The sequence below is a fragment of the Marmota flaviventris genome, chromosome 4 (genome assembly GCF_047511675.1).
Source record: "Marmota flaviventris isolate mMarFla1 chromosome 4, mMarFla1.hap1, whole genome shotgun sequence".
NCBI classification, from domain to species: Eukaryota; Metazoa; Chordata; class Mammalia; order Rodentia; family Sciuridae; genus Marmota; species Marmota flaviventris.
The window spans coordinates 132500163-132521548 of record NC_092501.1 but is presented as its reverse complement, the minus strand read 5'-3'; the positions used below and the strand labels follow the sequence as shown (position 1 = coordinate 132521548).

At 45.7% G+C, this 21386-nt stretch overlaps 1 long non-coding RNA gene across 2 annotated transcripts; it reads right to left on the bottom strand.

Annotated features, from left to right (window-relative positions):
* Positions 1-2188: 2188 nt before the first annotated feature.
* Positions 2189-20884, bottom strand: LOC114087415 (uncharacterized). Of its 2 annotated transcripts, none has more exons than XR_003581806.2 (3): positions 20790-20884; positions 5231-5394; positions 2189-4790 (listed from the first exon to the last, which is right to left on the bottom strand). It is a non-coding gene; the product is annotated as an uncharacterized lncRNA (long non-coding RNA). The 2 variants fall into 2 exon arrangements; XR_003581807.2 differs by having other exon boundaries at positions 2189-4765.
* Between the last annotated feature and the right edge of the window lie 502 nt (positions 20885-21386).

Sequence of the window (21386 nt, the reverse complement as noted above, 5' to 3'; positions counted from 1 at the left end):
ATTATTTCCTCTCTGGGCTTCCAGACATGTCCCCATATAATAGGTGGGGAAACTGAGCCCCTAAGAGGCTGCATAAATGACCTGGGTCACAGAGCTAAGATATGTTAGGGCTGGGTATGGATGGATGTGGAGACACCTAAACCAGCTTCTAACCACGGTGCAGTAAATCCCATGGCATGTAAATCAGCCACTTCATCGGGATCTATGGAATAAGATAATGACTGGAGATGGGAGGGTCAACAGGATCCAGAGCAGCAGGGGGTGACAGAATCCCCAAACTGAAATGATCTTTGGATTGGCAATTAAGAGGACGTTGGTGATCTTCAAGAGAGTAGGTAGAATCTCCTCTCTGTCCCCAGGTAGGCTGAGAGTGCCCAGGGCAGTGCCTTCTGAGTTGGCTCTTGCACAGATTCTCTTTGGCACCCCGTCGACACTCCCGCCCAAACAGATGACCTCAAGCCCTGACTCCACGTGTCCCACTGCCCCCCATTAATGAGCAAAGGAGGCCGTGAGTGAGACACAATCCCAGCCCTCAAGAGATGTTGGGCGGAGAGGAAATGTTAAAGACAGAAACCCAAAACTCAGCCCATAGCTTTGAACTTGGGCTGGGGCCAGGAAGGGGAGGAAAAGAACTTTCATTGGCTACAAGCACCACATCAAAAGTAAGTGAGACATGAGTGCTGGGAACCACATGAAGAGCCAGCGCGCCAACCTCAGCAAGCCACCAAGCACTCAAGAAGCTCCTTGGTAGAACTGAAGCTCCCAGATGAAAAACAAGCACCGCTGCTCTGCAGTCTAAATCACCTCAAAAGAGACTCACACACCAAAAGAAGATGAAACCCGCCTTAAACATGCACCCCACCCTGCTCACTCTCGGCTTCTTTCACCGGCAGAACCAGCCTCCGCTAAATAGCAGAGGGCCCGGGAGGGTGGCTGCCATCCTCTACCCATTCCTGCCATCTGCATGTTGTAGAACGTGGTCCCAAATGTGCCGGAAGGTGACATGGTGCTTAATGTCTGTGTAGCCAGCCAGCTGGACCACTGAGCTCTGCCACACTCTCAGCGCCAGGAGGCTACAGATTCCTGTCTCTGATCTCAGCGAGGCGCACTGACATCTCTTACCCCAGAAAGAGATTTGATATTGGGCTTAATGGACTTACAGTGCGTTCCTTTCTGATCACGGAGAGACCTCCCATGGAGACTAAATATGTCGAAGAGAAGGGTCACTGCCCCTGCAGGGAAATGTGATCCCAGCACAACCCTCATTGCTGGCAGCAGAAAGTTAAAGGAAAGCACCAGAAACAAGGCAGCGAGTTCAGAGTCGGCTGGCGGAGCTCCATTATATGGAGGTTCTGCTGGCAGCAAGAAGCGTGGGGTGGGGAGGGGGGCCTTTCAAAGTCATTTAACACTTGGCATTTGAGAGCATTTTGGTGCTTGTATTTAATCGTGGGTGTGTCTGGCATTTCTATAATTCACAACACATGGGGGCCCAGTGTGAGCACTTGAATCAGTAGGAGGTGGAGAGCTAGTCCCTCTCCCATCCATTCCTGCCCGGTTAGCCCCTGATTCCACAGGGGGAGGAGTGGTGATGGCCAGATTCCCCGCTGAGGACAGCAGCCCAGGAGCCTGCTTAGAAGAAACAGTCCTCTCTAAGGTGGGGAGGCTCCTTCTGTCCTCTACCAGGAGGGACAGGAGCAAGAGAACAAATGGACTCAACTGTCCTTCCTTCCTGGAGTTGAACCAGGACAGAAGAAGTTAGGACCCACACTAGAAGATCCTGAGACCCCTGAGATGTCCCCATGCCAAGGAAGTCCACGGAGACAAAGCAGGAGGCCTGCTTTGTTCTCTGTATGGGTTGTCCTCTGTCCTGAAGGCTCAGCACAGCCCAGGAACCCCGAGTACCATGGAGCTCAATCAATGAAAGGAGATGCCCACTCTTCCGGAGATGGGATCCATGTGCTCCTAAGGAGAGGTGAGGAGAGCCCTTTCCACATGGCCTCACTGGCAGGGAGGAAGGGGGAGGAATCAAAATGGCGGGCACTCCCAGACATTCTGCTCACTTCTGGAAAATTCAAGGTAGACTGGGTTAGCCAAAGCTACACAAACAACACCCGTGGATGTGTTCATAGACATAGGCTAGGGAGATTGGAAAAGATAAAAGGGAAAAGAAGTACAATAGCCAGGACGATTTATATATGAGCACATAAGGGTACCCAGAGAAACCAGTTTTATTCCTAAAGACAGTAGTTCCAGCCCCACATTGGAAGCAGAACAGGGTCAAATCTCACACTTCCGCAATCAATTATAAATAGAAGGAAAAGAGAAAACAATTTCATAGACATTTTGCGTGTAACAAAAATACATGTGTGATCTCTATATGTCAGTTTAGGGACAAGTGTTCTTTTCTAGTAAAGATTGATTAGTCCTTGTGGCATTTATCTTTTTTTAAATGATAATGAGAGAAAAATGAGACCTGTGTATAAACAAATTTACTTGGCAAGAAAATCCTACCTTGCAAACAATTCTGATTTTTTTTTCAACTTTATCTCTAAAATTGAACTGTTCTAGAACCTATGATGTGAAAATGCAACATAATTTCTTTTTAAATTTCAAGCCTCTTGGGCAGATGTGAATTTACATCATGTGGTTTTGTCTTTTGACAGTCAACACTAGGCTGGTGACAAGGGAAGCTGATGTCCTCCAAATATTGTGTGCCACATGTGGTTCCAGACTCTATCAGGGGTCGTTAAATTCACAACATTTTTGTATGGTAAATATAAGTTGACCCAATATTTTTTCAAAAAGAAAATGTTTTCTGTTTCTTCCTCTCCCCAGCCTGCCTCACTCCCCTGTTTCACCTCGAAGCAAGGAACCTCTTGGAGGAGACTGGAGCCCCACTAGAGGTGACAGGAGGCTAGAGCTGATAGGCCTGTGAGATGTCCTTCCAAGATTTGAGAGCTTCATTTCACCTGCATGGTCTCCTGGGAGCTTTATAACTTGAACACAATCTCATGGTGATGATGTCAAGATTCAGCTGAGGCCCCTCTGACTTGCAAGCCCCCTGTGTTTCCTGTCTCACCTCCCCTCAGCTATTATTGAGGGTTTCATACACTAAACTTGACAGAGTCTTGGGTAGTCATCCCCAAGATTCTAACTTCCCAGAGCAGAAGGAACCAAGGGAGGGTAGGTGACTTGCCAAGGCTTGCTCAGTGAATTTGATGACGGAGTCAGCCATGCCCACTCAGCCCCCCACCTCCAGCCCCTGTGCTTTCTCTGCTGCCCTTCAAGTGACCCGTGTTCCTCCTTCCTGCCTTCAGACACCAGCCACACATGGCAAGTGACAGCCACCCTCAGCAACAGACCCGAGTTGAGAACAGTGGCCGTCTTTCCAGAACCTGCCAGCCTGGGTCCCAGGCTGCCGAGGAGGCTCACCCCACATGGCTCCTGCGTGCACAGGCCTGGGAGCTGAGCTGCTCCCTGACAATTGCCAACTCAGGCCATGCCTGCAGGGGTGGGGGCCCAGGGACAAAAGGGCATTGTGCAGGAGAGGGAGGAACACACTGGCAACGTCCTCCTCTCCCCAGCCTGCCTCACCCAGCTGTCTGGTGGCCGAGCAAGGAGCCTCCTTGAAGAGGCCAGCGGCTCACTGTAGGTGACAGGAGGCTGGAGCTGACTACTTGACTTATGAGATTTCTTCCCAAGGACTGAGAGCTTCATTTCGCCTGCATTGTGTCTCTGGATGCAATGTCCCCTGAGTGTATAGACGCTGCCTTATGACATTGCCTTTAATTCCCTTCGAATGGAAACCTTTAAAAAGAGTCCAATAACATTTTTCTGAAAGGCATTCCCCCCGCCTTTTTTTTTTAAGAAGAGGAACAGAACCATTTGTTCCCAAAGGGGGCCCTCCAAATGAAGGGACCGTGGGGTGGACAGGGGGCGAGCAGAACCCATTTTAATAGCATCTTCTCTGCTGAATTGTGTCTTCATTTTACACTGTGGCTTTATTCTCTGCCCCTTTGACACTGCCAGCTGCCTTCACATTCCAGCTCAGAAACAGGCTGGCTTCAGGCGGTAACAGGCACCAGCTTCCAAAGCCCTTTCTCTGGATGACTCACGTTAGCCTGTGTGAGCCTGCGAGCCCCACGCCACCGCCATCCTTAGACCTTTGTTCCCTCTGCAGAGCGCACTGGGGTGTGCAAGGAGGTCCTCACTGTGTCCGCCCAAGTCGCCTGCCTGACAAGGGCCCGAAATAAGCGATTTTGCAGTGGAATGTCTGGATCCTATCTCGTTCAGGTTCATCCTGTTATCAACTTGGCAGATGGAGGAAGTGACATCATGGGCCCAGCTCTCCTTTGAAGCTGGAGGTGCATACCAAGACGTTGTGGTAGTGCTCACTAGGGGCAGGAAGCATCACGCTTGGACGTCTGTTAAACTATTAAAAAATAATAATAATAATAGGTTGGGCCATCAGTTTCTGCATTAGAAGTTTAAATGCCATTGTTCAAATGGTGAAAAAGGCCTTTTGTGAATTCTGTTCTTAGCCTGGAAGGTCACAAAAGAAGTGGAGATGAGTACCCCCAGGTGTCATCCATGGAGCAAGCTTCCAGGTAGCAAAGCTGTTTGACACCAGGTACTGGGGATTCTTTCCCGAATATTCCAAGCCCCCAGTCTGTTCCCAGGCTGCTTTTCGACTCCTGTGCTCTCTAAGCCGGCTATCTTGGGTCTTTCTTGGTGAGTGGCGGCTCTGGGAACTTTCCGTGTGGATCTGAACAGCATGCAAAATCATTTCACTTTTAAGACAAAAGACATTTGCTTCCTGTAGCTTTCTTCACCATCTCTACCCCTCTTCCCTTTCCACCCTGCTTTCCCTCCCCTCCCCTTCTTCCAACCCCACCGCATTAAATAAAATGCTTAGAAAATGAAGGGCACAGCTGCCCTTTCTTCCCATTAAAACAATCAAGAATGATGACGAATTTAATATATTTGATTAGAGAAACTCCAATTTGGTGCACTTGAATCAGCTGCCTTTGTCTTCGGCTCCCGATGGCCCGATTTCAGTGGAATGTCCTCTGCTGTCCACTGCCAGCTCACTCGGGCTGGGAGGACACTCGGGTTTCTGGAAGCATTTGCCTGGCACGCTCAGAAATGGGGTATTTATGCTGCAAAAGATGCCAGACCCACTTTCCCCTAATCAGAGGGAGCGCCACTTTATTAAATCACGGTCACTTACTAGTAATCTTCAGAGTCGTAGCCCCGGGGTTTGGGGTGGGGGCTGGGGTTCTCTTTAGCAATATTAATTTTTCATGGACTCTACTGCTTTTCTTAGTTGATATTCACCACTGAAATTCAGGCCTGAATCCTGTACAAACAACCCAGGAGATTCTGATGCTCAACCTGTTAGGAAGAAATTCAGAGAATAATAATCACATTTACATATGGAGTCTGTTTCATTCAAAAAAAAAACAAATAGAAAACTAATGGAAAAGAAGAAAATGTGTCATCTTTTTCTCTATAAGATATGATTAGAAGATTCTGAAATACTGCCCAGGCAGCCCCTATCTTGCTGGATGCTTAAAAAGGAATCGATCTCACGGGGGCTAGAGGCTGGAGAACACGGTTTATTTGCACTTAAAAGTTTCTAGAGATATTTAGAAGGACTCTCATTATATATTCTAAATAAATGTGTGTGCCACAAGAAAGTGCAAGAATGAATTAAGGAGGAGAGTTTAAATTGCTATCAAAGGCGTATTAGAATTCTTTGAATGTATTTCCAACCCTACCATTGCCAAAGTCAGATTAGACTGGAAGGCACCATTTCACAAAGGCTGTTAAACTCATTTGCTTCACTTTTATGAAGAAAAATATCTCATATCTTCTGGGATCCACCCCACAGGGCTGCCTCACTAAGCCCCTGCCCAGTGACTTCTTCCTCTGGGGATCTGTGGTAGGAAACCAAAGCCCAGGGACCATAGCCAAGTTAGAAATAGCATCCAGATTTCTGGGTCTCAGTGTCCATACTCAGTCTATTAGATGGTCTGTCAAAACCATGGACAAGGGATGCAGAGGATTCTGCTAGACTCAGGAAGCACAGTCCAGGGAGGAGAGCACCCTGTCCCCCCCAGCCCTGGTAGAAGCATCATGCCTATACCTCTCAGGTGGGGGCCAAGTGCTGCAGGGGAAATACTGCACTTGGAGACCAATGTTGCCATCAGCTCTGCAGGACTTGCAGGCCAGAGTCTTTCAAGGAGGCCTGATTACCCACTGGCTGCACATGCAAATGCACTGTGGTCATGGGGCAAGAAGAATGAGCATGACCTTCCAGGAGGGAAGATTTCCCAGTGCAGCAGCATCTTAGGGCCACACAGCAAAGGCCTCCAGGAGATGATCTGAGCCTGTTGGGGTGAGAGAGCTCTGTGCTTCTCCTCAGGCAGAACACGGCTCTGTCAGTCACCTGAGGGAACAGAGCCCAGGCTGCAAAGTTTCATGGGGCCCTGCTGACCAATAAGGTAACTTTGGTTGCAAAAACACAACAAATGACTGATGGCATTTTACCTCCCTTGTCGGTGCAGAGTCGAGTCTGAAGATTCCTCTTGTAGAAGAATTAATATGAAAAGAATGTTGTATCCTATTATGGCATTGTGTTATATTAATGGAATGCTCTCCCCTCCCAATCTGGCTTACTGTCACCCCAACCTTGCCAACAATTATTCAGTTCCACAGCGTGTGAGTGTCGCTGTGGGGACAGCCTCTTGGGCCTGCAATTAAGAAGCCATGAACACTTCAAGCTGGGCAGAGCTGGCCCTGGCCCCGGCCCCCGGCTACACTCACGTAGACACCCCATGCTCAAGCAGTTCCACTCTGCCTCCGGGGCCGACGTGGACCTGCTCGGGAAGTTGAACACTTGGACAACCCCAGCTTTATAAACCGGCTCATTGTCTTTGACGCAACACACAGTGAGTTCCAGAAAAGGAAAACAAAATATTCTTTAAACACTGTGGTGCATTCTGTGTGGAAATTGAGAGCCCACAGCAAAGGGCTTTCCTGGACAGCCCAGAGCAGGGACACCATGGCCACGCTTTGATTTCAGTGAAGTTAAAGATCTGACAAAGTTTCTCCAGCATTTTCCAATTAGGTGAGAAGTGCTAGGGGAAAAAAAAATTGTTGCAAAGCCATTGAGTGTCTGAAGAATTCTTAAGGAGGAAAGGGTGACAGGTTCTTTTCTACTTCCGTCGGAACAGAGCAAGGAGAAATGAACCTTAGCTGCAGCATGAGGGATTCCAGTCAGATACAAGAAAGATCTTCTGGAATGTTTGGCCCTGGAATGTGCCAGCAGATGAGGATTCTGCAACACTGCTGAAGACGGAATGTGTCTGGACATTTGGCATGTGGCGAGGGTGGAGTCCTTAGGTTCTCCAGAAGTCCCTGGCTGGTGAGGTGGTGAGACGGTATTTTTTGTCGGATTCCCAGTTGTTAGGCTCTCCTCCTTGCATCTTTCTCTCAGAATGGCCGTATTTGGAGGGAACGCACTGATTTCCATTTCCTCTTGACCATTTCCAGTCTCCCCAGGCTGTGTGTAATCTTTACTTAGGAAATGCCTCTCAGAGTCACCTCTTCCTTTCCAGGCATGGCTCGGAACCGCACATTCCCAGTGCTGAACAATGGCCACAGAGGGCGTGTCTGGTTGAATTAGCTGGTGTGCGTGTGCGTGTGTGTGTGTGCGCGCGTCTGTGTGTTTCCCCTTAATAGAGTCCAATCCATTGCACGTACGTTTTCAGAGGCCAGGCCGATCCTCCTCCACACAAGTGATATCAGCAAACCCAGGCAGCTTTCAGAGCCAAGAAAGTCCGAGGACCAGGAGGAAGTCATTATAGGTCTCTGTGGCTGACGTGTCCAGGGCATGCACAGGCTTCCCACCCACTAGCACGGAGGGTGTGACATGGCTCGGGGCTGCCGGAGGCTGAAGGCTGCCAGCCAGCCCCAGCCAGGTGGGGACATCAACATCTCCAAAAGAAAACAGGTGAAAAATGACCTCCATTCTCCAAGATACTCTTAGCACAAGCCAAATGGAAACCAATTATTATTCCTTTGCCTAGAGTAAATCTGGGCTAAGAGAAGGCTTGTCACGCGTCCTTGCCCCAGCCCCTCACCCATACTGGCTCTGCTCGTGGGTTTGTACCCAAGCCCCCGCACCCAGCTTTCTCAGCATTCACCACAGACCCTGAGTGCCAGGCCTGGCAATCAACTCCACTAGCCTGGAAAACTCAAAAAGTCACCCGAACATCTGACTTCTCTCCTCTGCCACTTCCCTCCTTTCTTCTCACCACCAGTTACAGCATCAAAGTCTCTGCAGCTGCTCAGACACAAAGAAGCTAACCAGAAAGTGATCCCACCCACTCCTGTCTTCCCAGGCTGTAGGCCTGCAGTGATTCCATTGTTTACAGGTAGCAAAACATTAAAATGTGTGAAAACATGTTACATTTGCACAAACAGACACACAGACCCTGTTACATACAGAAAAAAAAAAGGAATTGTGTAGATTAGTTATCTGAATTAGTAATTGCCAGTGTTGAAGTGGGTTTAGAGGTGTCCCCTCTTAACATAGGGATATGCTCCAAGACCCCTATTGGATACCTGAAGCCTCAGACAGCTTTAAACCCTACATATCCTAGGCTTAAAACAGAACAATTATACTGATAGACGGTAATAAAAGTACAAATTGTTTATTGTTGGAATTTCCCATATTTGCAGACCAAGGTTGACCACAGAAAACTGAAACTTCAAAAAGCAAACCCAAGTCTGAGGGGGACCTACTGACCACAAGGTAAAAATGGATTGCAATGCAAATGTACAGCTTTTGATATTGAAAACATTCAAACTTGACATTTGAGGGTAGGTTTCAAAGTGTGACTTCATCTGATCATCACAGTGATGCCACAAGGTCTCGCTTCAGATCTCCAGTGAGCCACAGGCCCTCATAAAGGCCAGTATGGTTCCTGCTGGCCAAGAGAGGGCATGAATACAGTGTTTCTCCAGCTGAAGAGGCTAAGGGCATCCAGCATGTCCTCTGAAGCCCAGGAGAAGGCAGACATGAGCCCAGACATCCAACTGACCCCCTGCTGACGTCAGCCACTCCTCTAGGGTGGACCATCTAGTAAAACATCTGGTGCATGTCAGTCAGCTTCCAATTACTGTAATAAAAAATGCCCAAGAAAATCAAGTTATAAAGAGAAAAATGCTCATCTGGGCACATAGTTCCAGTTCATGACCAGGTGGACCCATTGCTTCTGGGCTTTTGGTGGAGATGCTGGATGGCAACGGTGGGGAGCACCTGGCAGATCAAAGCTGCTGACCTGGTGGCCAGGAAGAGAAAAGGAGTGGAAGGGGCTGAGGTCCCACAATCCCCTTGAAGGGCATGTTCCCAGTGACCTGAAGACCTTCCATTAGGGAGCACCAGTTAAACATTTCTCCACCTTCCAGCAGTGCCAAGCTGGGGACCAGGGCTTTACCGTGGACTTTGGGGGAGTATTTCAGATCCAAACTATACCAGTACATATCAGCCAAATGCCCCAAACTCAGGGAAATATGAATCAAAAAGAAATAACAGGTGGTAGCTTTCTTGAGCTAAGAAACAGTGTCTTACTCAACCAAGTACCTTTATTGTATGACAAACATTCTCACTATTAACAATAGTTAAGAGGTGCTAGCTGCCGAATGAATGCAGGAGTAAATTTTGCCAATTCCAAGAAGGTAAGAGGAGACGAGGACTAGTATGTTAGTGCTGCTAGTAAGAAGACCACTCTGAGGGACCTCAGGTAAGTAGGACTGGTACCAAATATTTGCAGAAAATGCAGTGAGGGAATTAATTGTGAGTTTACACATATTGTCCAGGACCCATATTGCCAGATGTGCATGATAAAAAATAAATAAAAAATAAAAAAAAAAGCCTGACCCAGCTGCTGCCTAGGATCAGGAGACCCAGGATAGCTGAAACAGGAAGGATACACAACAGAGGGAATACGGAGCAGGCTCACAGAATGTGACCTCCTCCAAACCCCTTTTGTTCATAATCATGCCCCTTGGGATAAAGGGACTTCCTTGGGGACCAATGCTATAGGCTGAATTTGTGCCCTTCTGGGGAAAGGCGGGCATGCATGCACCCCACAAAATCACATATATGTCCATGGATACCTGATCCACCGTCCAGAGCACCTGCAAGAGACAGCTCTACCCAAGATTGCTGTCATTATGATCAGAATTATTACCAGTCTAGCGCCCAGCACTCTGTGATGTGTCTAATAGAATAAATGGTGACCACAATAGTTCAATAATAATAGTTCCATGTGGCAGATGGAAAAGTAAAACATGGATGGATGAAAATAAATAAAATAATTTAAAAGGGCAGGAAGGACTTGCTTAGAATTACAGACCGTCACCATTGTGATGCAATCTGCCTTGCACATTGGACTGTATATTTAGGGGACACTTAATATATGTTAAATATGCATAGATCTTTGCTTCCCACAACTTTCTTTCCAAACCCAATGAGTGCAGTTGGAACAACTGCAAAATCCACAGAAATTTAAAAGTATGTCAAAATGTACATACTTATTTTTTTAATGTTTAAAAACACATTTGACCCATTACTACGGTGCCAGACACTTTCTCGTCTGAAAACCAACCACCGTGTCCTCACCTGCTGGTATCCTACACTCCGAGTGGTTGGGCAAGGCTGGAAAAATGACCAGACCCTGCTTATGCATTAAAAAAAAAAATAGCGGTGATGAGGGACAGAACTGAGTTAGGGGACAGGGTGAGGAAAGAGCTCACAGGAGGTGGCATCTCGGTGGAGTCTGAGGTTTACCGTCCATTCCACGGGCAGCATCTTGAGCCTGTGGTAACAAAGAGCCTTTAATGCCTTTGCTGCCTCTCAGCCTGTGTCAGCTCAGCAGGCAGCCTCCAAATGATCCCGCAACAATGTGGAGCACACATTAAGCACTTACTGCAATAGCCAGACTGCTGAGGGAGACACAGGCAAGGAGGCAGAGCAGTGGACGCGAAAGAGGCTTTCGCCTGTGCATGCACCTCTGCCAAGCCAGGGCACGGGCACTAATGGGCTGCGGAGCGAGGCAGGAGGGGACCAGGGTAAAGGTGATTGACCACCGAGGTTTGCTGCTGGGACCTCTCTATTTTTAGGCGGAAAGCCATACTAAACCAAAAGTGAACTCTAACGTCAGTAGTCATCTGGATGGTAATGATGTGCCAACGTGGGTTCCGCTGTAACAAGCGGCCCTGATGCAGGACGCAGGCAGTGAGGGGCACTGTGGGAAGGGAGAGGAGGGATGGGATGGCTCTGTACTCTCCACTATGTTTGACGGGAGCCTAAAGCTGCTCTAAAAAAATAAAATAAAATTCATCCATAAATTTTCAAAGGCAAAGGGAGGAGGGGAAGAGGATGCATTATAGTCTCTGCAATAAATGTTGTGATCTTACTTATCAGTCAGCCTCATCCAGGTGAAGAGTCCCAAGGATGGAGCATCAAACATCTGGATTAAACTCTGAATCAAACCATCCCAACCCTCACTCCAAAGGAAGTGACTACCAAAATTTTTCCTGTTGACCAATATCCAAGTTTTAAAATCATTCTCACACACACACACACACACACACACATTTTTACTATCAAACATCTTAAAGGAGTAGTTAGTTCACTTTCTCATTATTAGGATGCTTAACGACTAAGCCACATCCCCAGTCCTTTTTCACATTTTTTAATTAGAGACAGGGTCTTACTGAATTGCTCTGGCTTTGCCAACTTGGTGAGGCTGGCTTTGAACTCACAATCCTCCTGCCTCAGCCTCCCACATGGCTGGGATTGCAGGCGCGCATCACGGCTGCAGCTCTCATTATCACTTTTACTCTTAGGTTTTAATGGCTCCATATTAATATTCCATTGCTGCTAGAACACATTTCTGCTGCCTGAGGGTTAAAACACTGATTTGTCACCAACTTGTAGGTCACAAGACTGGCAAGGGTCTCTGCAGACTACCATCAAGGGGTCTGCAGCTGCATGCCATTCTGAGGGCCCTAGAAAAGAATCTATTTCCCACTCACTCAGGTGATTGGCCACAATGCCTTGCAGCTGCAGGACCAAGGTCCCCATTTTCCTCCTGGCTGTAAACTGAGAGGCATTCTCAGTGTCACCACATTCCCTGGCCTAGGGCCCTCTTCGTCCATCTCCAAGGTCATAAATCATGATGCGTGGAGTTGTCACACCGTCTCTCTCTGACCCACTCTTTCTGCCTCCTCTTTGACTTATGAGGACTCATGTGATGACATTGGGTCATTCGGATAATCAGGATAAGCTCCCAACCTAAAGTTTGAACCCTTAGTCACCCAAGCGGCCTCTTTTGCTGTAAGGTAACATAGTCATAGGTTCCAGGGATTCCATCAGGTGCAACTCTGAGGAAAGTCCTTATTCTGCCTACCACACTCTCCTTAACCTATTAATATTTGATCCTGCATCTACATTGCTTCTGGAATCACTTCCGCTAGAGTCATCCTGTACACTTAAACGCTCCATCCTTTCTTCGTCCTTATGCAACTCTTCTGCTGCGTTTGACGTTGACATGACCTCATTCTGGAAGCACTTGGCTTCTCCCTTACTGCAGTGCCGCCCACCTTGCCTGCCTTGGACCACCTCTTACTAAATTCTGCATTCATTTCCTTGCCTCTTTGCCCTTTCTCTGCACAGTGTGCCTTCATCTGCAGATCTCAGCTCTGTGTCCAGCTCTCCTGGACCTTGCTTCTCAATCACAACCACCTCCTGAGCTCTGCTCAGATAACCAAGGGTCCCCAGAGCTGACTGCTTCCTCCTTCTGTATTACGTGCCTCATTGTGCCAGGGCCAAGCCTCGCCCTTCTATGCTGATCCCTGGGCGTTCCTCTCTCCTCCTCCCTCCACCTCTGCCTCCATCACACCCAGGAAATCCTCACACCCTGTCTGTCTTGCTTCCTGAGTATCTCTTGAATCCTCTGTCTCCTCTATGTTCCCGCTGCCACTGAACAGTCCCTAGATTATGGTAGCAGCCTCCCGCCCTTGTGTCCTGTCCCACCCACACCCAGCCATTCATCACATTGTCACCAGACTCAGATATGATCTTGCCATCGCTGTATTTAAAAACAGTGGCTCCTGCCATAAATTGCCTAACAGCATCCAATCTAGCCCATGGCTCACAGTACCCTCCACATGCACACAAACACACACACCAGCTCACCACCGTCTTCTCCCACTTGCTCTTCATATTCAAAGAGTGCTCTACAGACCAGCAGCAGCAGCAGCCCCCAGGAGCATATTAGAAATATAAAAATCTCAAGCCCCACCCAGATCCACTTAATCAGACTCTGCATCTTAATGAGATTCGTATTCAAGTTCTATGCTGTGAAAGTTGGAGACACGTCGCTCCACAACTGTGCTTTACGGAGTAAGACGTGAGGCCACCTTCTGAGTATGAAAATGTCTTCTTAGAAATTCTCCTTAGCTTTATGTGTATTTTTCTCCATTTTAATTTTGGTGTTTGCACATAGTTTATGAGTCCCTGCCTATTTTAACAAATCGTCTACTTCTTTCTCTCCCCTTTTCCTCTCTGCCTAGACTATTTCTTTTGCCTCTCTGCTGCCTAAAACTATCTTCCATATCCTTCAGCATCATCTCCTCCAAGGAGCTGTACCCATCCTTTCAAACAAGTTGTCACTCTTACCTCCACACTCTTTGGAGATATTTTGGCTTTTTCTTTTCTTTTCTTTTTTTCCTGGCTGTTCATTTTCCACATTGTACTGTGAGATCCTCAAGTATAAAGACTGTGCCATCTCTGCCAATGTGGCCCTGGCTTATAGAATAGCAATATTCTAGCTAACCAAATGAATATCCAACAGCAGAAAATTCTGCTGAATTTTAATACTCTTCTATTTGGGGGTCTCTCTTTGAAACAGAAGAGAGTTGTTTCCTAACCTCTTCACATGATCCCGTGTCTCAGACTTCTGACTGGTTCCTGGTAGGTGACACACCAGCTGGACACAGAGCTGATGGCAAACATTGTTTGATTCTTGCTCACTTATAACTGATGAAGAACATGTCAGTTCATGCACTCTCTTTCTTTCATCCCCTGTGTCTCTTGGTGTGGTACACTGTGCAAGATAAAGAGGCAGACAATTGGAATCAAACATTTAGCATCTTGTGCTTTTTGGGGACTTTGAGCTTAATAAAAAATTCAAGACCCATGGCCATGTGACCATGATTGGCCACGTGAGTACTCATTTCACAGATTATTTTGCTTTTCTATCTGCTCTAGGATAACACTGGCGGATTCTAATCCTAATTTGTGAGGTACAAAATGGCATTAAATTAGTTAGTGGTAGAGTCTGACATCTTGAAACAAAATGGCAGCTAATAAATGTTCCAGATAATCATTTCTAATGAAAACTGCTATGTCCACAGGTAAAACAGACATATCATTATACTAAATCCATTTCTTTATATGCTAATTTGAGGTGATAATATGACCTCCTACCTACCACACAGGGTCACTGTGAAGTTCTAAGAGACAAGATAATCCATATAAAAAATAATGCACTTTAAAATTCTATAAAAATGTATACTGGACTGGGGTGTAGCTTAGTGGTAGAGCCCTTGCCTAGCATGAGCAAATCCCCACGAAACAAAACAAACAAACATAAAGTATACTGTTTTTATTAATAGATATTTTAAATGAGTCCTTAGTTTTCAAATCTATTCTCTTAAGTGTTCCTTTCCCATCTTTCTGTTGTTTTTTTTTTTAATCCTCTTCCTTAAGTCAAAGGGATACACACATCCCCTTGAATTAAATAGTAACTCAGGAGTGTGCACAGAATATACCTGTCCACTTTGCTCATTCAGTTTAATCAGGTTGTGAATAAAATGTATACTTTCTGCTCCTCCTTGACATGTCATGTGCCTGGCACTATATAGAATCAGACTTAAAGCCACAAAATTGACACCATTTCCTATCATCCTAATACCCCTCACCTACTATAATATATCTCTCATGCAAGGTGGATGTGCACTTGCTCAGATGGACAGGTGGGCAGGTAGAGGCTAGCAAAACAATGGGATACAGAAAAGATAGAAATTTAGAACATCGGTTCTCAGGCCTCACCAATATCTATTTTCTGGCTATTTTCTTGTAATGATTTGGTACACAGCAGAGCAGATGATGGAGCCATTCAAAACTGAACTTCACAAACTTTATTCATCTCCTACTGCTACATTACGCCAGGTTCAATTATCTAAAATTGCCAATTAAAATGAATAATTAGGCTGGGGGTATAGCTCAGTGGCAGTATGTATGCTTAGCATGCTGGGTTCTGTCCCCAGCACCAAAACTGAGGAAGTAAATAAAATGAGTCGTTATTTTATAACTAGCTTCAGCTCTCAACGTTATTTTCCTTATCTACAAAATTGGGCAAATAATGTCTGCTTTTTGCATACGTGTACTTAGGTGGAGCGAATATAGGAGAAAACGGGCTTTGAACGATTAAATCCTTAAAAATAGGACAATAACTAAAATAAGGGACAGGAAGATAGCTGAAGGGCTAGGCCAGCAGAGAGGGACGACTTTAGGCTTAGAGGATCAAGACAGCCTTCTCAGCACCTGGCCTTTGACCAGGGCTGTAAAGAAGCTGAGAATTGTGCAGACAGAGGTGGGCGGGGAAGGAATTCCTGTGAAGAGGACTTGGGGCAGGAGGACAGGCCTGGTGTGGCCAAGAGCAGTGACCTGCAAAGAGCCGTCACCTGCATGGAGCACAAAGGACAGCAGGTGTGCACACAGCCACTGGCTCTGTTAGAAATGGAAAGTGAATAACTGTCATATCTACTTGTGACGTTTTTTTTTCAATTATTCAGATTAATGGGTACATACTTTACTTACTGCAACATTCTCTCTGATATACTTACTTTAACAACTAGCATGAGGCACCGATGTCCAGTAAAAGCCCTGTGCAAGGCAGGGATTCAACAGGGATTAGAGAGAGGGCCACACGGCCTGCCATCAACACAGCATGACTTGATGTTATAGACTGGCCCTTTTTTCTATAAGGCCAGGAATTGGCATGCTAGATAATGTCTATCTTGATAGCTGCCTGACTTTGAAAAGTCCCTCGACCCCATCAAAGTTTCCATTTCTTCATTTAGAAATGTCTGCATATATGTCAACTGTCTCCAGAGAGTGTCAGGGCATTTGGTTTGAGAATAGCCCTAGGGAATCCTAAACAAAATATTTAGGAGGCAGGACTTTTGATTTTATTTCTCACTTTGTAGTGAATAGAATTGTTCTAGCCAATACTTTGTTAATGGAAAAGATAGGGTTTTATGGCATAGAGGTACATTATACCCAGGATAAAAGGCCACGGTCACATTTCATTGCTCAAAACCATGTTCACACACATTCTCTGCATGTGTAGGCTCATGTGCAAAGCAAGTACTGTGTGGCCAATTTTGATAGATAAGAGAAAGGACTTTGAAAGCAAGAGTAACTTGCTCAAAGTCACAGGCATAAGTGCCTGAGAAGCAGATGCAGAATTAAATCTCAAATGCCAGTGCAGTGCTGTTTAGACTCTAAGCTCTTGCCACAATCAAGGTAAAACTTGAAATCATCTTCCATACCCTGCCTTTGATAAATGCATCTTCCAGGGCTCACCTGCAGAAAATACAAACTGTAGAAGCTGTTTTAAATAGAGACTTAATACAGGAAACCAAGTGCTATGAAATCATTGGAGAAAATGGAAGATAGACTGGAGTTTGGATATCTAGGAATGACTTCCGGTAGCACACTGCTGATGGAGTCTTCAAAGAAGCTACTCCCCTCCAACCCAGGCAAAAAGTGGGAGTCCCCTGGGAAGCCTGGAGCTCCATGACACCTCCCCAGAGCTGTGAGGTCTGGGAACTGCCAGCATGCTGCTACAATTGCTTCTCTATGCACACAAAGCCTTGACTGTACAATAGAATTTTGCTACAGAAATGCACAGCTTCTTCACCACCTTGCTTGCCAGCAGCAGAACCCCAAGTTGCAGAAGTCTGGTCTTCTTTGTACATTTCCTCTTTTCAAATTTTGCATGGGAGCCTCTAATCAAAGAAACTTCTCTGCATCCACAGCCGAGCAGCAAGAGATTCTGAGAGATATGGAGCTGAAATTGATACTAACTGCCAATCTACTCCATTTGTAACAGGTAGATTCTGAGACATTGACAGAATGTCCCTAAATGGTTTAGAAACAGGATTCTTAGGTGTGCTTTCAAGGCAGGCATTACAGGTGATCTGCATCCAGGCACCATGTATGGCTGCTCAGGTCGTACACTCAGGAAAGGAGTGACCTCCTCATGTTGTGCATTAGTCCCAGTATGTGTGATCAGAACAGCTGCCCCTGAGTTGTTCAATGCCAGCCTGATTCTCAAGAGTTGTCTGCATCAGAGCAGGGCATGGTTATAGCTTTGACAAGGAAAGAAAGCTGCATATGTGACTAGATTAAGAAGCTACTCAGAAATGGACACATCGTGAGGCCAGGGCCACTGGATAAAGGTCAAATAAAAGTCTAGCCTGACTTGAGGAGCTGATAGCCAGAATACCTTCCCAGAGAAGTAGGTCAGATGTTGGCATCCAGCTTTCTTAATTAGATTTTAGCATAAAAATACCAGAGAATGGAAATATCATACCTTATGATCTTAGAAAGTCACAATCAATTATGCCATATTCAGATGTGTTTGAACGGACTTTTCTTTGTGTAAAATTAAAATTAAAACATGTTCTCCTGTACAAATGTGTTACATGCATGTGCCTGCGTGCACGCACGCGCACACACACACACACGACACACACACAGGTAGGTTCTTTTTATATTTATGGTGTTCACTATTCCTCATTTATTTGTCTTTCTGCCTTTTTCTCCGGCTATACTCAGAACATTCTACTGGGTTCTGCCTTTTCCATTTCAGTAAAAACACTGGCAAAGTAGACTACATCCAGAAGGGAGCAATTAAAACAGGACAGGTCTGGACCTAATGGCTTAGGTGTAGCGGTTACGACATCAGACTGCTGGCCTTGGAAGAGAAGATGGTCATGTTCACATACCCAAAGGGCCATCACTCTAGAAAAAGGGCTTAATTTGATCTGTGTGTGTCCAGAGGGAGGAACCTGGATAAACAACTGAATGTCACAGAAAGGGTTCAGTGTAGTGGTGAGATCTGGCAGCAAATGAAGCCAGCTGCTTGGACAGTGTCCCTGGTGGCATGAGACACCGTTCCTAATGACATTTACCATCTGATCACTTGTACCTGTTGCAGAGACTGGTTTGATCTCCCCCTGGACTTGCAGCAACATGAGGACATGGATCATTGCTTTTCTTCTTGTGTCCCCAACTTGTCCCATAGACACTAGAACATAGGCTTGATGGGAATATGAATTGACAAATGGGCCAGGGCCCACCAATGCATCAGCAAAGGACAGTCCCTCTGGGGCCCCCCCAGAGAACTGGCTTAGAGCATAAGCGTGGGGGATGTTGAGGGGGTGGTGCCTAAGCTGTGGTTTTGCAGAGAACAAGCGTGGTGCCTGAATGGAATATGAGTGAGGATCCAGAGGGAGCTTCAACCCTGCTGTGAGCCTGGGTTCCCATGGAAGTTGGCTGGCGGAAAGCGATAGGTGGCTTTGGGCTCAGCTGCTGGAGTGTTTTCTCAGCACCCATGAACGGTGGCTGGAAGTCTATTTAATTTGGACAGCACAGCAGCAGCATAGCTTCTCCACAGTGAGGGGCTTTGTCTGCAGATCATCAGACATTCTCCTAAGACTTCACTCAGCCTGCCTCTGCCCTGTGGACACACGCAGGTGGCCTCCAGAGACAGCCCACCAACCTGGTTTTGTTTGGTTTTGCTTTTTAAAACTTATTTGTTCTTTCTAGATACACATGACAGTAGAGTGTATTTTGACATATTATACTATATAGAATATGAATAACTTGTTCCAGTTAAGATCCCATTACTGTGGTTGTACATGATGTGGAGTCACTCTGGTTGTGTATTCATATGTAGATATGTCCGATTCTTTCGCTGTCTTTTCTATTCCCATTCCCCCTGCCTTCCCTTCATTCCCCTTTGTCTAGTTCAATAAACTTCTAATCTTTTCCTCCCTTGTTGTGGGTTAGCATTCACATATCAGAGACAACATTTGGCCTTTGTTTTTTGGGGTTTGGCTTATTTTACTTAACATGATATTCTCCAGTTCCATCCATTTACTGGCAAATGCCATAATTTCATTCTTCTTATGGTTGAGTAATATCCCATTGTGTATATAACACATTTTCTTTATCCATTCATGTGTTGAAGGATACCTAGGTTGGTTCCATAATTTGGCTATTGAGACTTAAGCTGCTATAAACCTTGAAGTGGTCACGTCACTGAAATATGCTGATTTTAAGTCTTTTGGGTATAAACCAAGAAGTGGGAGAACTGAGTTAAATGGTGGTTCCATGTTAAGGTTTCTAAGAAATCGTCATACTGCTTTCCAGAATGGTTAAGTAGAATGAAACTGAAGTTCTATCTCTCACTCTGAACAAAACTCAACTCAAAGTGGATCAAGGACCTAGGCATTAGACCACAGACTCTGCACCTACTAGAAAAAAATGTAGACCCAACTCTCCACCATGTCAGCTTAGAAACCAACTTCCTCCATAAGAGGGCTAAAGTGCAAGAAGTAAATTCAAGAATCAATAAATGGGATGGCATCAATCTAAAAAGCTTCTTCACAGCAAAAGAAACAATCGAGAATGTGAACAGAGAGCCTACAGAATAGGAGAAAATTTTTACCACCAGCACCTCAGATAGAACACTAATCTCCAGGATATACAAAGAACTCAAAAAAGAAAAAAACCAAACTCAAAAAAACAAAAACAAACAACCCAAATGATAAGTGGGCAAAGGAACTGAACAGGAACTTCACAGAAGAAGAAATACAAATAGTCAAAAAATATATTTAAAAAAAATGCTCAACATCTCCAGCAATCAGAGAAATGCAAATAAAAACTACACTGAGATTCCTTCTCACTCCAGTCAGAATGGCAATTATCAAGAATACAAGCAACAATAAATGTTGGTTAAGATGTTGGGAAGAAAGGTGCATTCATACATTGCTGGTGGGACTGCAAATTGGTACAGCCACCAGACTGTTTTGACAAGTGTATGCTAAGTGGCTCCTCTGTGGCCAGCGGCCACCTTAACAACCAGTGACATCAAGAAATGATTTGAAGCCATACTGGTCCCTTTTCCTTGATACTGTGACTCACTGGTTAATAGTGAAATACATAGTGCTACTCACAGTTTAGTAATCTGTTTCTGGGGTTGGACTGAATCAGTGAGGCCAGACAAAGCCGTGGGTTAATCAATCGTATGTGTGTTTTCGATTCAGTGCAAGGTGTTGAAATGTGCCGCCTCCCACCCCCACCCCAGCCACCCCTCTCACTCGCTGCCAGAAAGACCCAGGAATGTCATTCCAGTTTGATTGCTACTGAAGTGCAGGATGCATCATCTGCCAGTTAGCACTCGCCTGTCACCTTATTTATAACACCCTGGAATGCCTTGCACCTCTGCCACTCCAGCCTCGGCACCTTTTTTTTTAGATTCTCCCAGGCTTAACTTTCTAACATCATCAGGGACAGCTCTTCCCAGTCCTGTTGCCTATCACCCAGGGTCCTGCATGCAACCCTCTCTCCTTACCGTAGCTCCTGGGCTGCAACTTGGGTTCAGATGAATCCTGTGTAGATTCACAGGAAGAGTATGTATGCTTTTGACTTCCTGTTTTGACGAACAGTAAAAGAAAAAAGACATGCTTTTTAAAAATTATATATATGTATATATATATATATATATATATATATATATATATATATATATATATATATTTTTTTTTTTTTTTTGCAGATCAATTGATTGATTGATTGATCAATCGATCCATAGATAGATGGAAAGAATGGGCTCCAAATAGGAATTTATAAAAAGGAAACTGCACATTGATTAAGGACCCGTCACTTCAGCCCATCTTCAAGGGAACCACCCTTGTATGACAAGTGTATGCTAAGTGGCTGATGCTGGAGCAGTCATGCTTCTTGGGACACCAGACATGACTGTTGTTATGAGAGGAAGTGAAAAGGGGCGGGTGCAAAAAGAGTCAGTGAGGTGACAAATGGACCGTGAGACACTGAGCTCCAGCTCCTGCTCCGGCAGCTGCCCACCTTTTCCGAGCATTGCCCTGCCCACCTCACTGCTTGGAAAGAACTGGAAAGAGGAACTCACTCACCTTCACAAGGGGCCAGA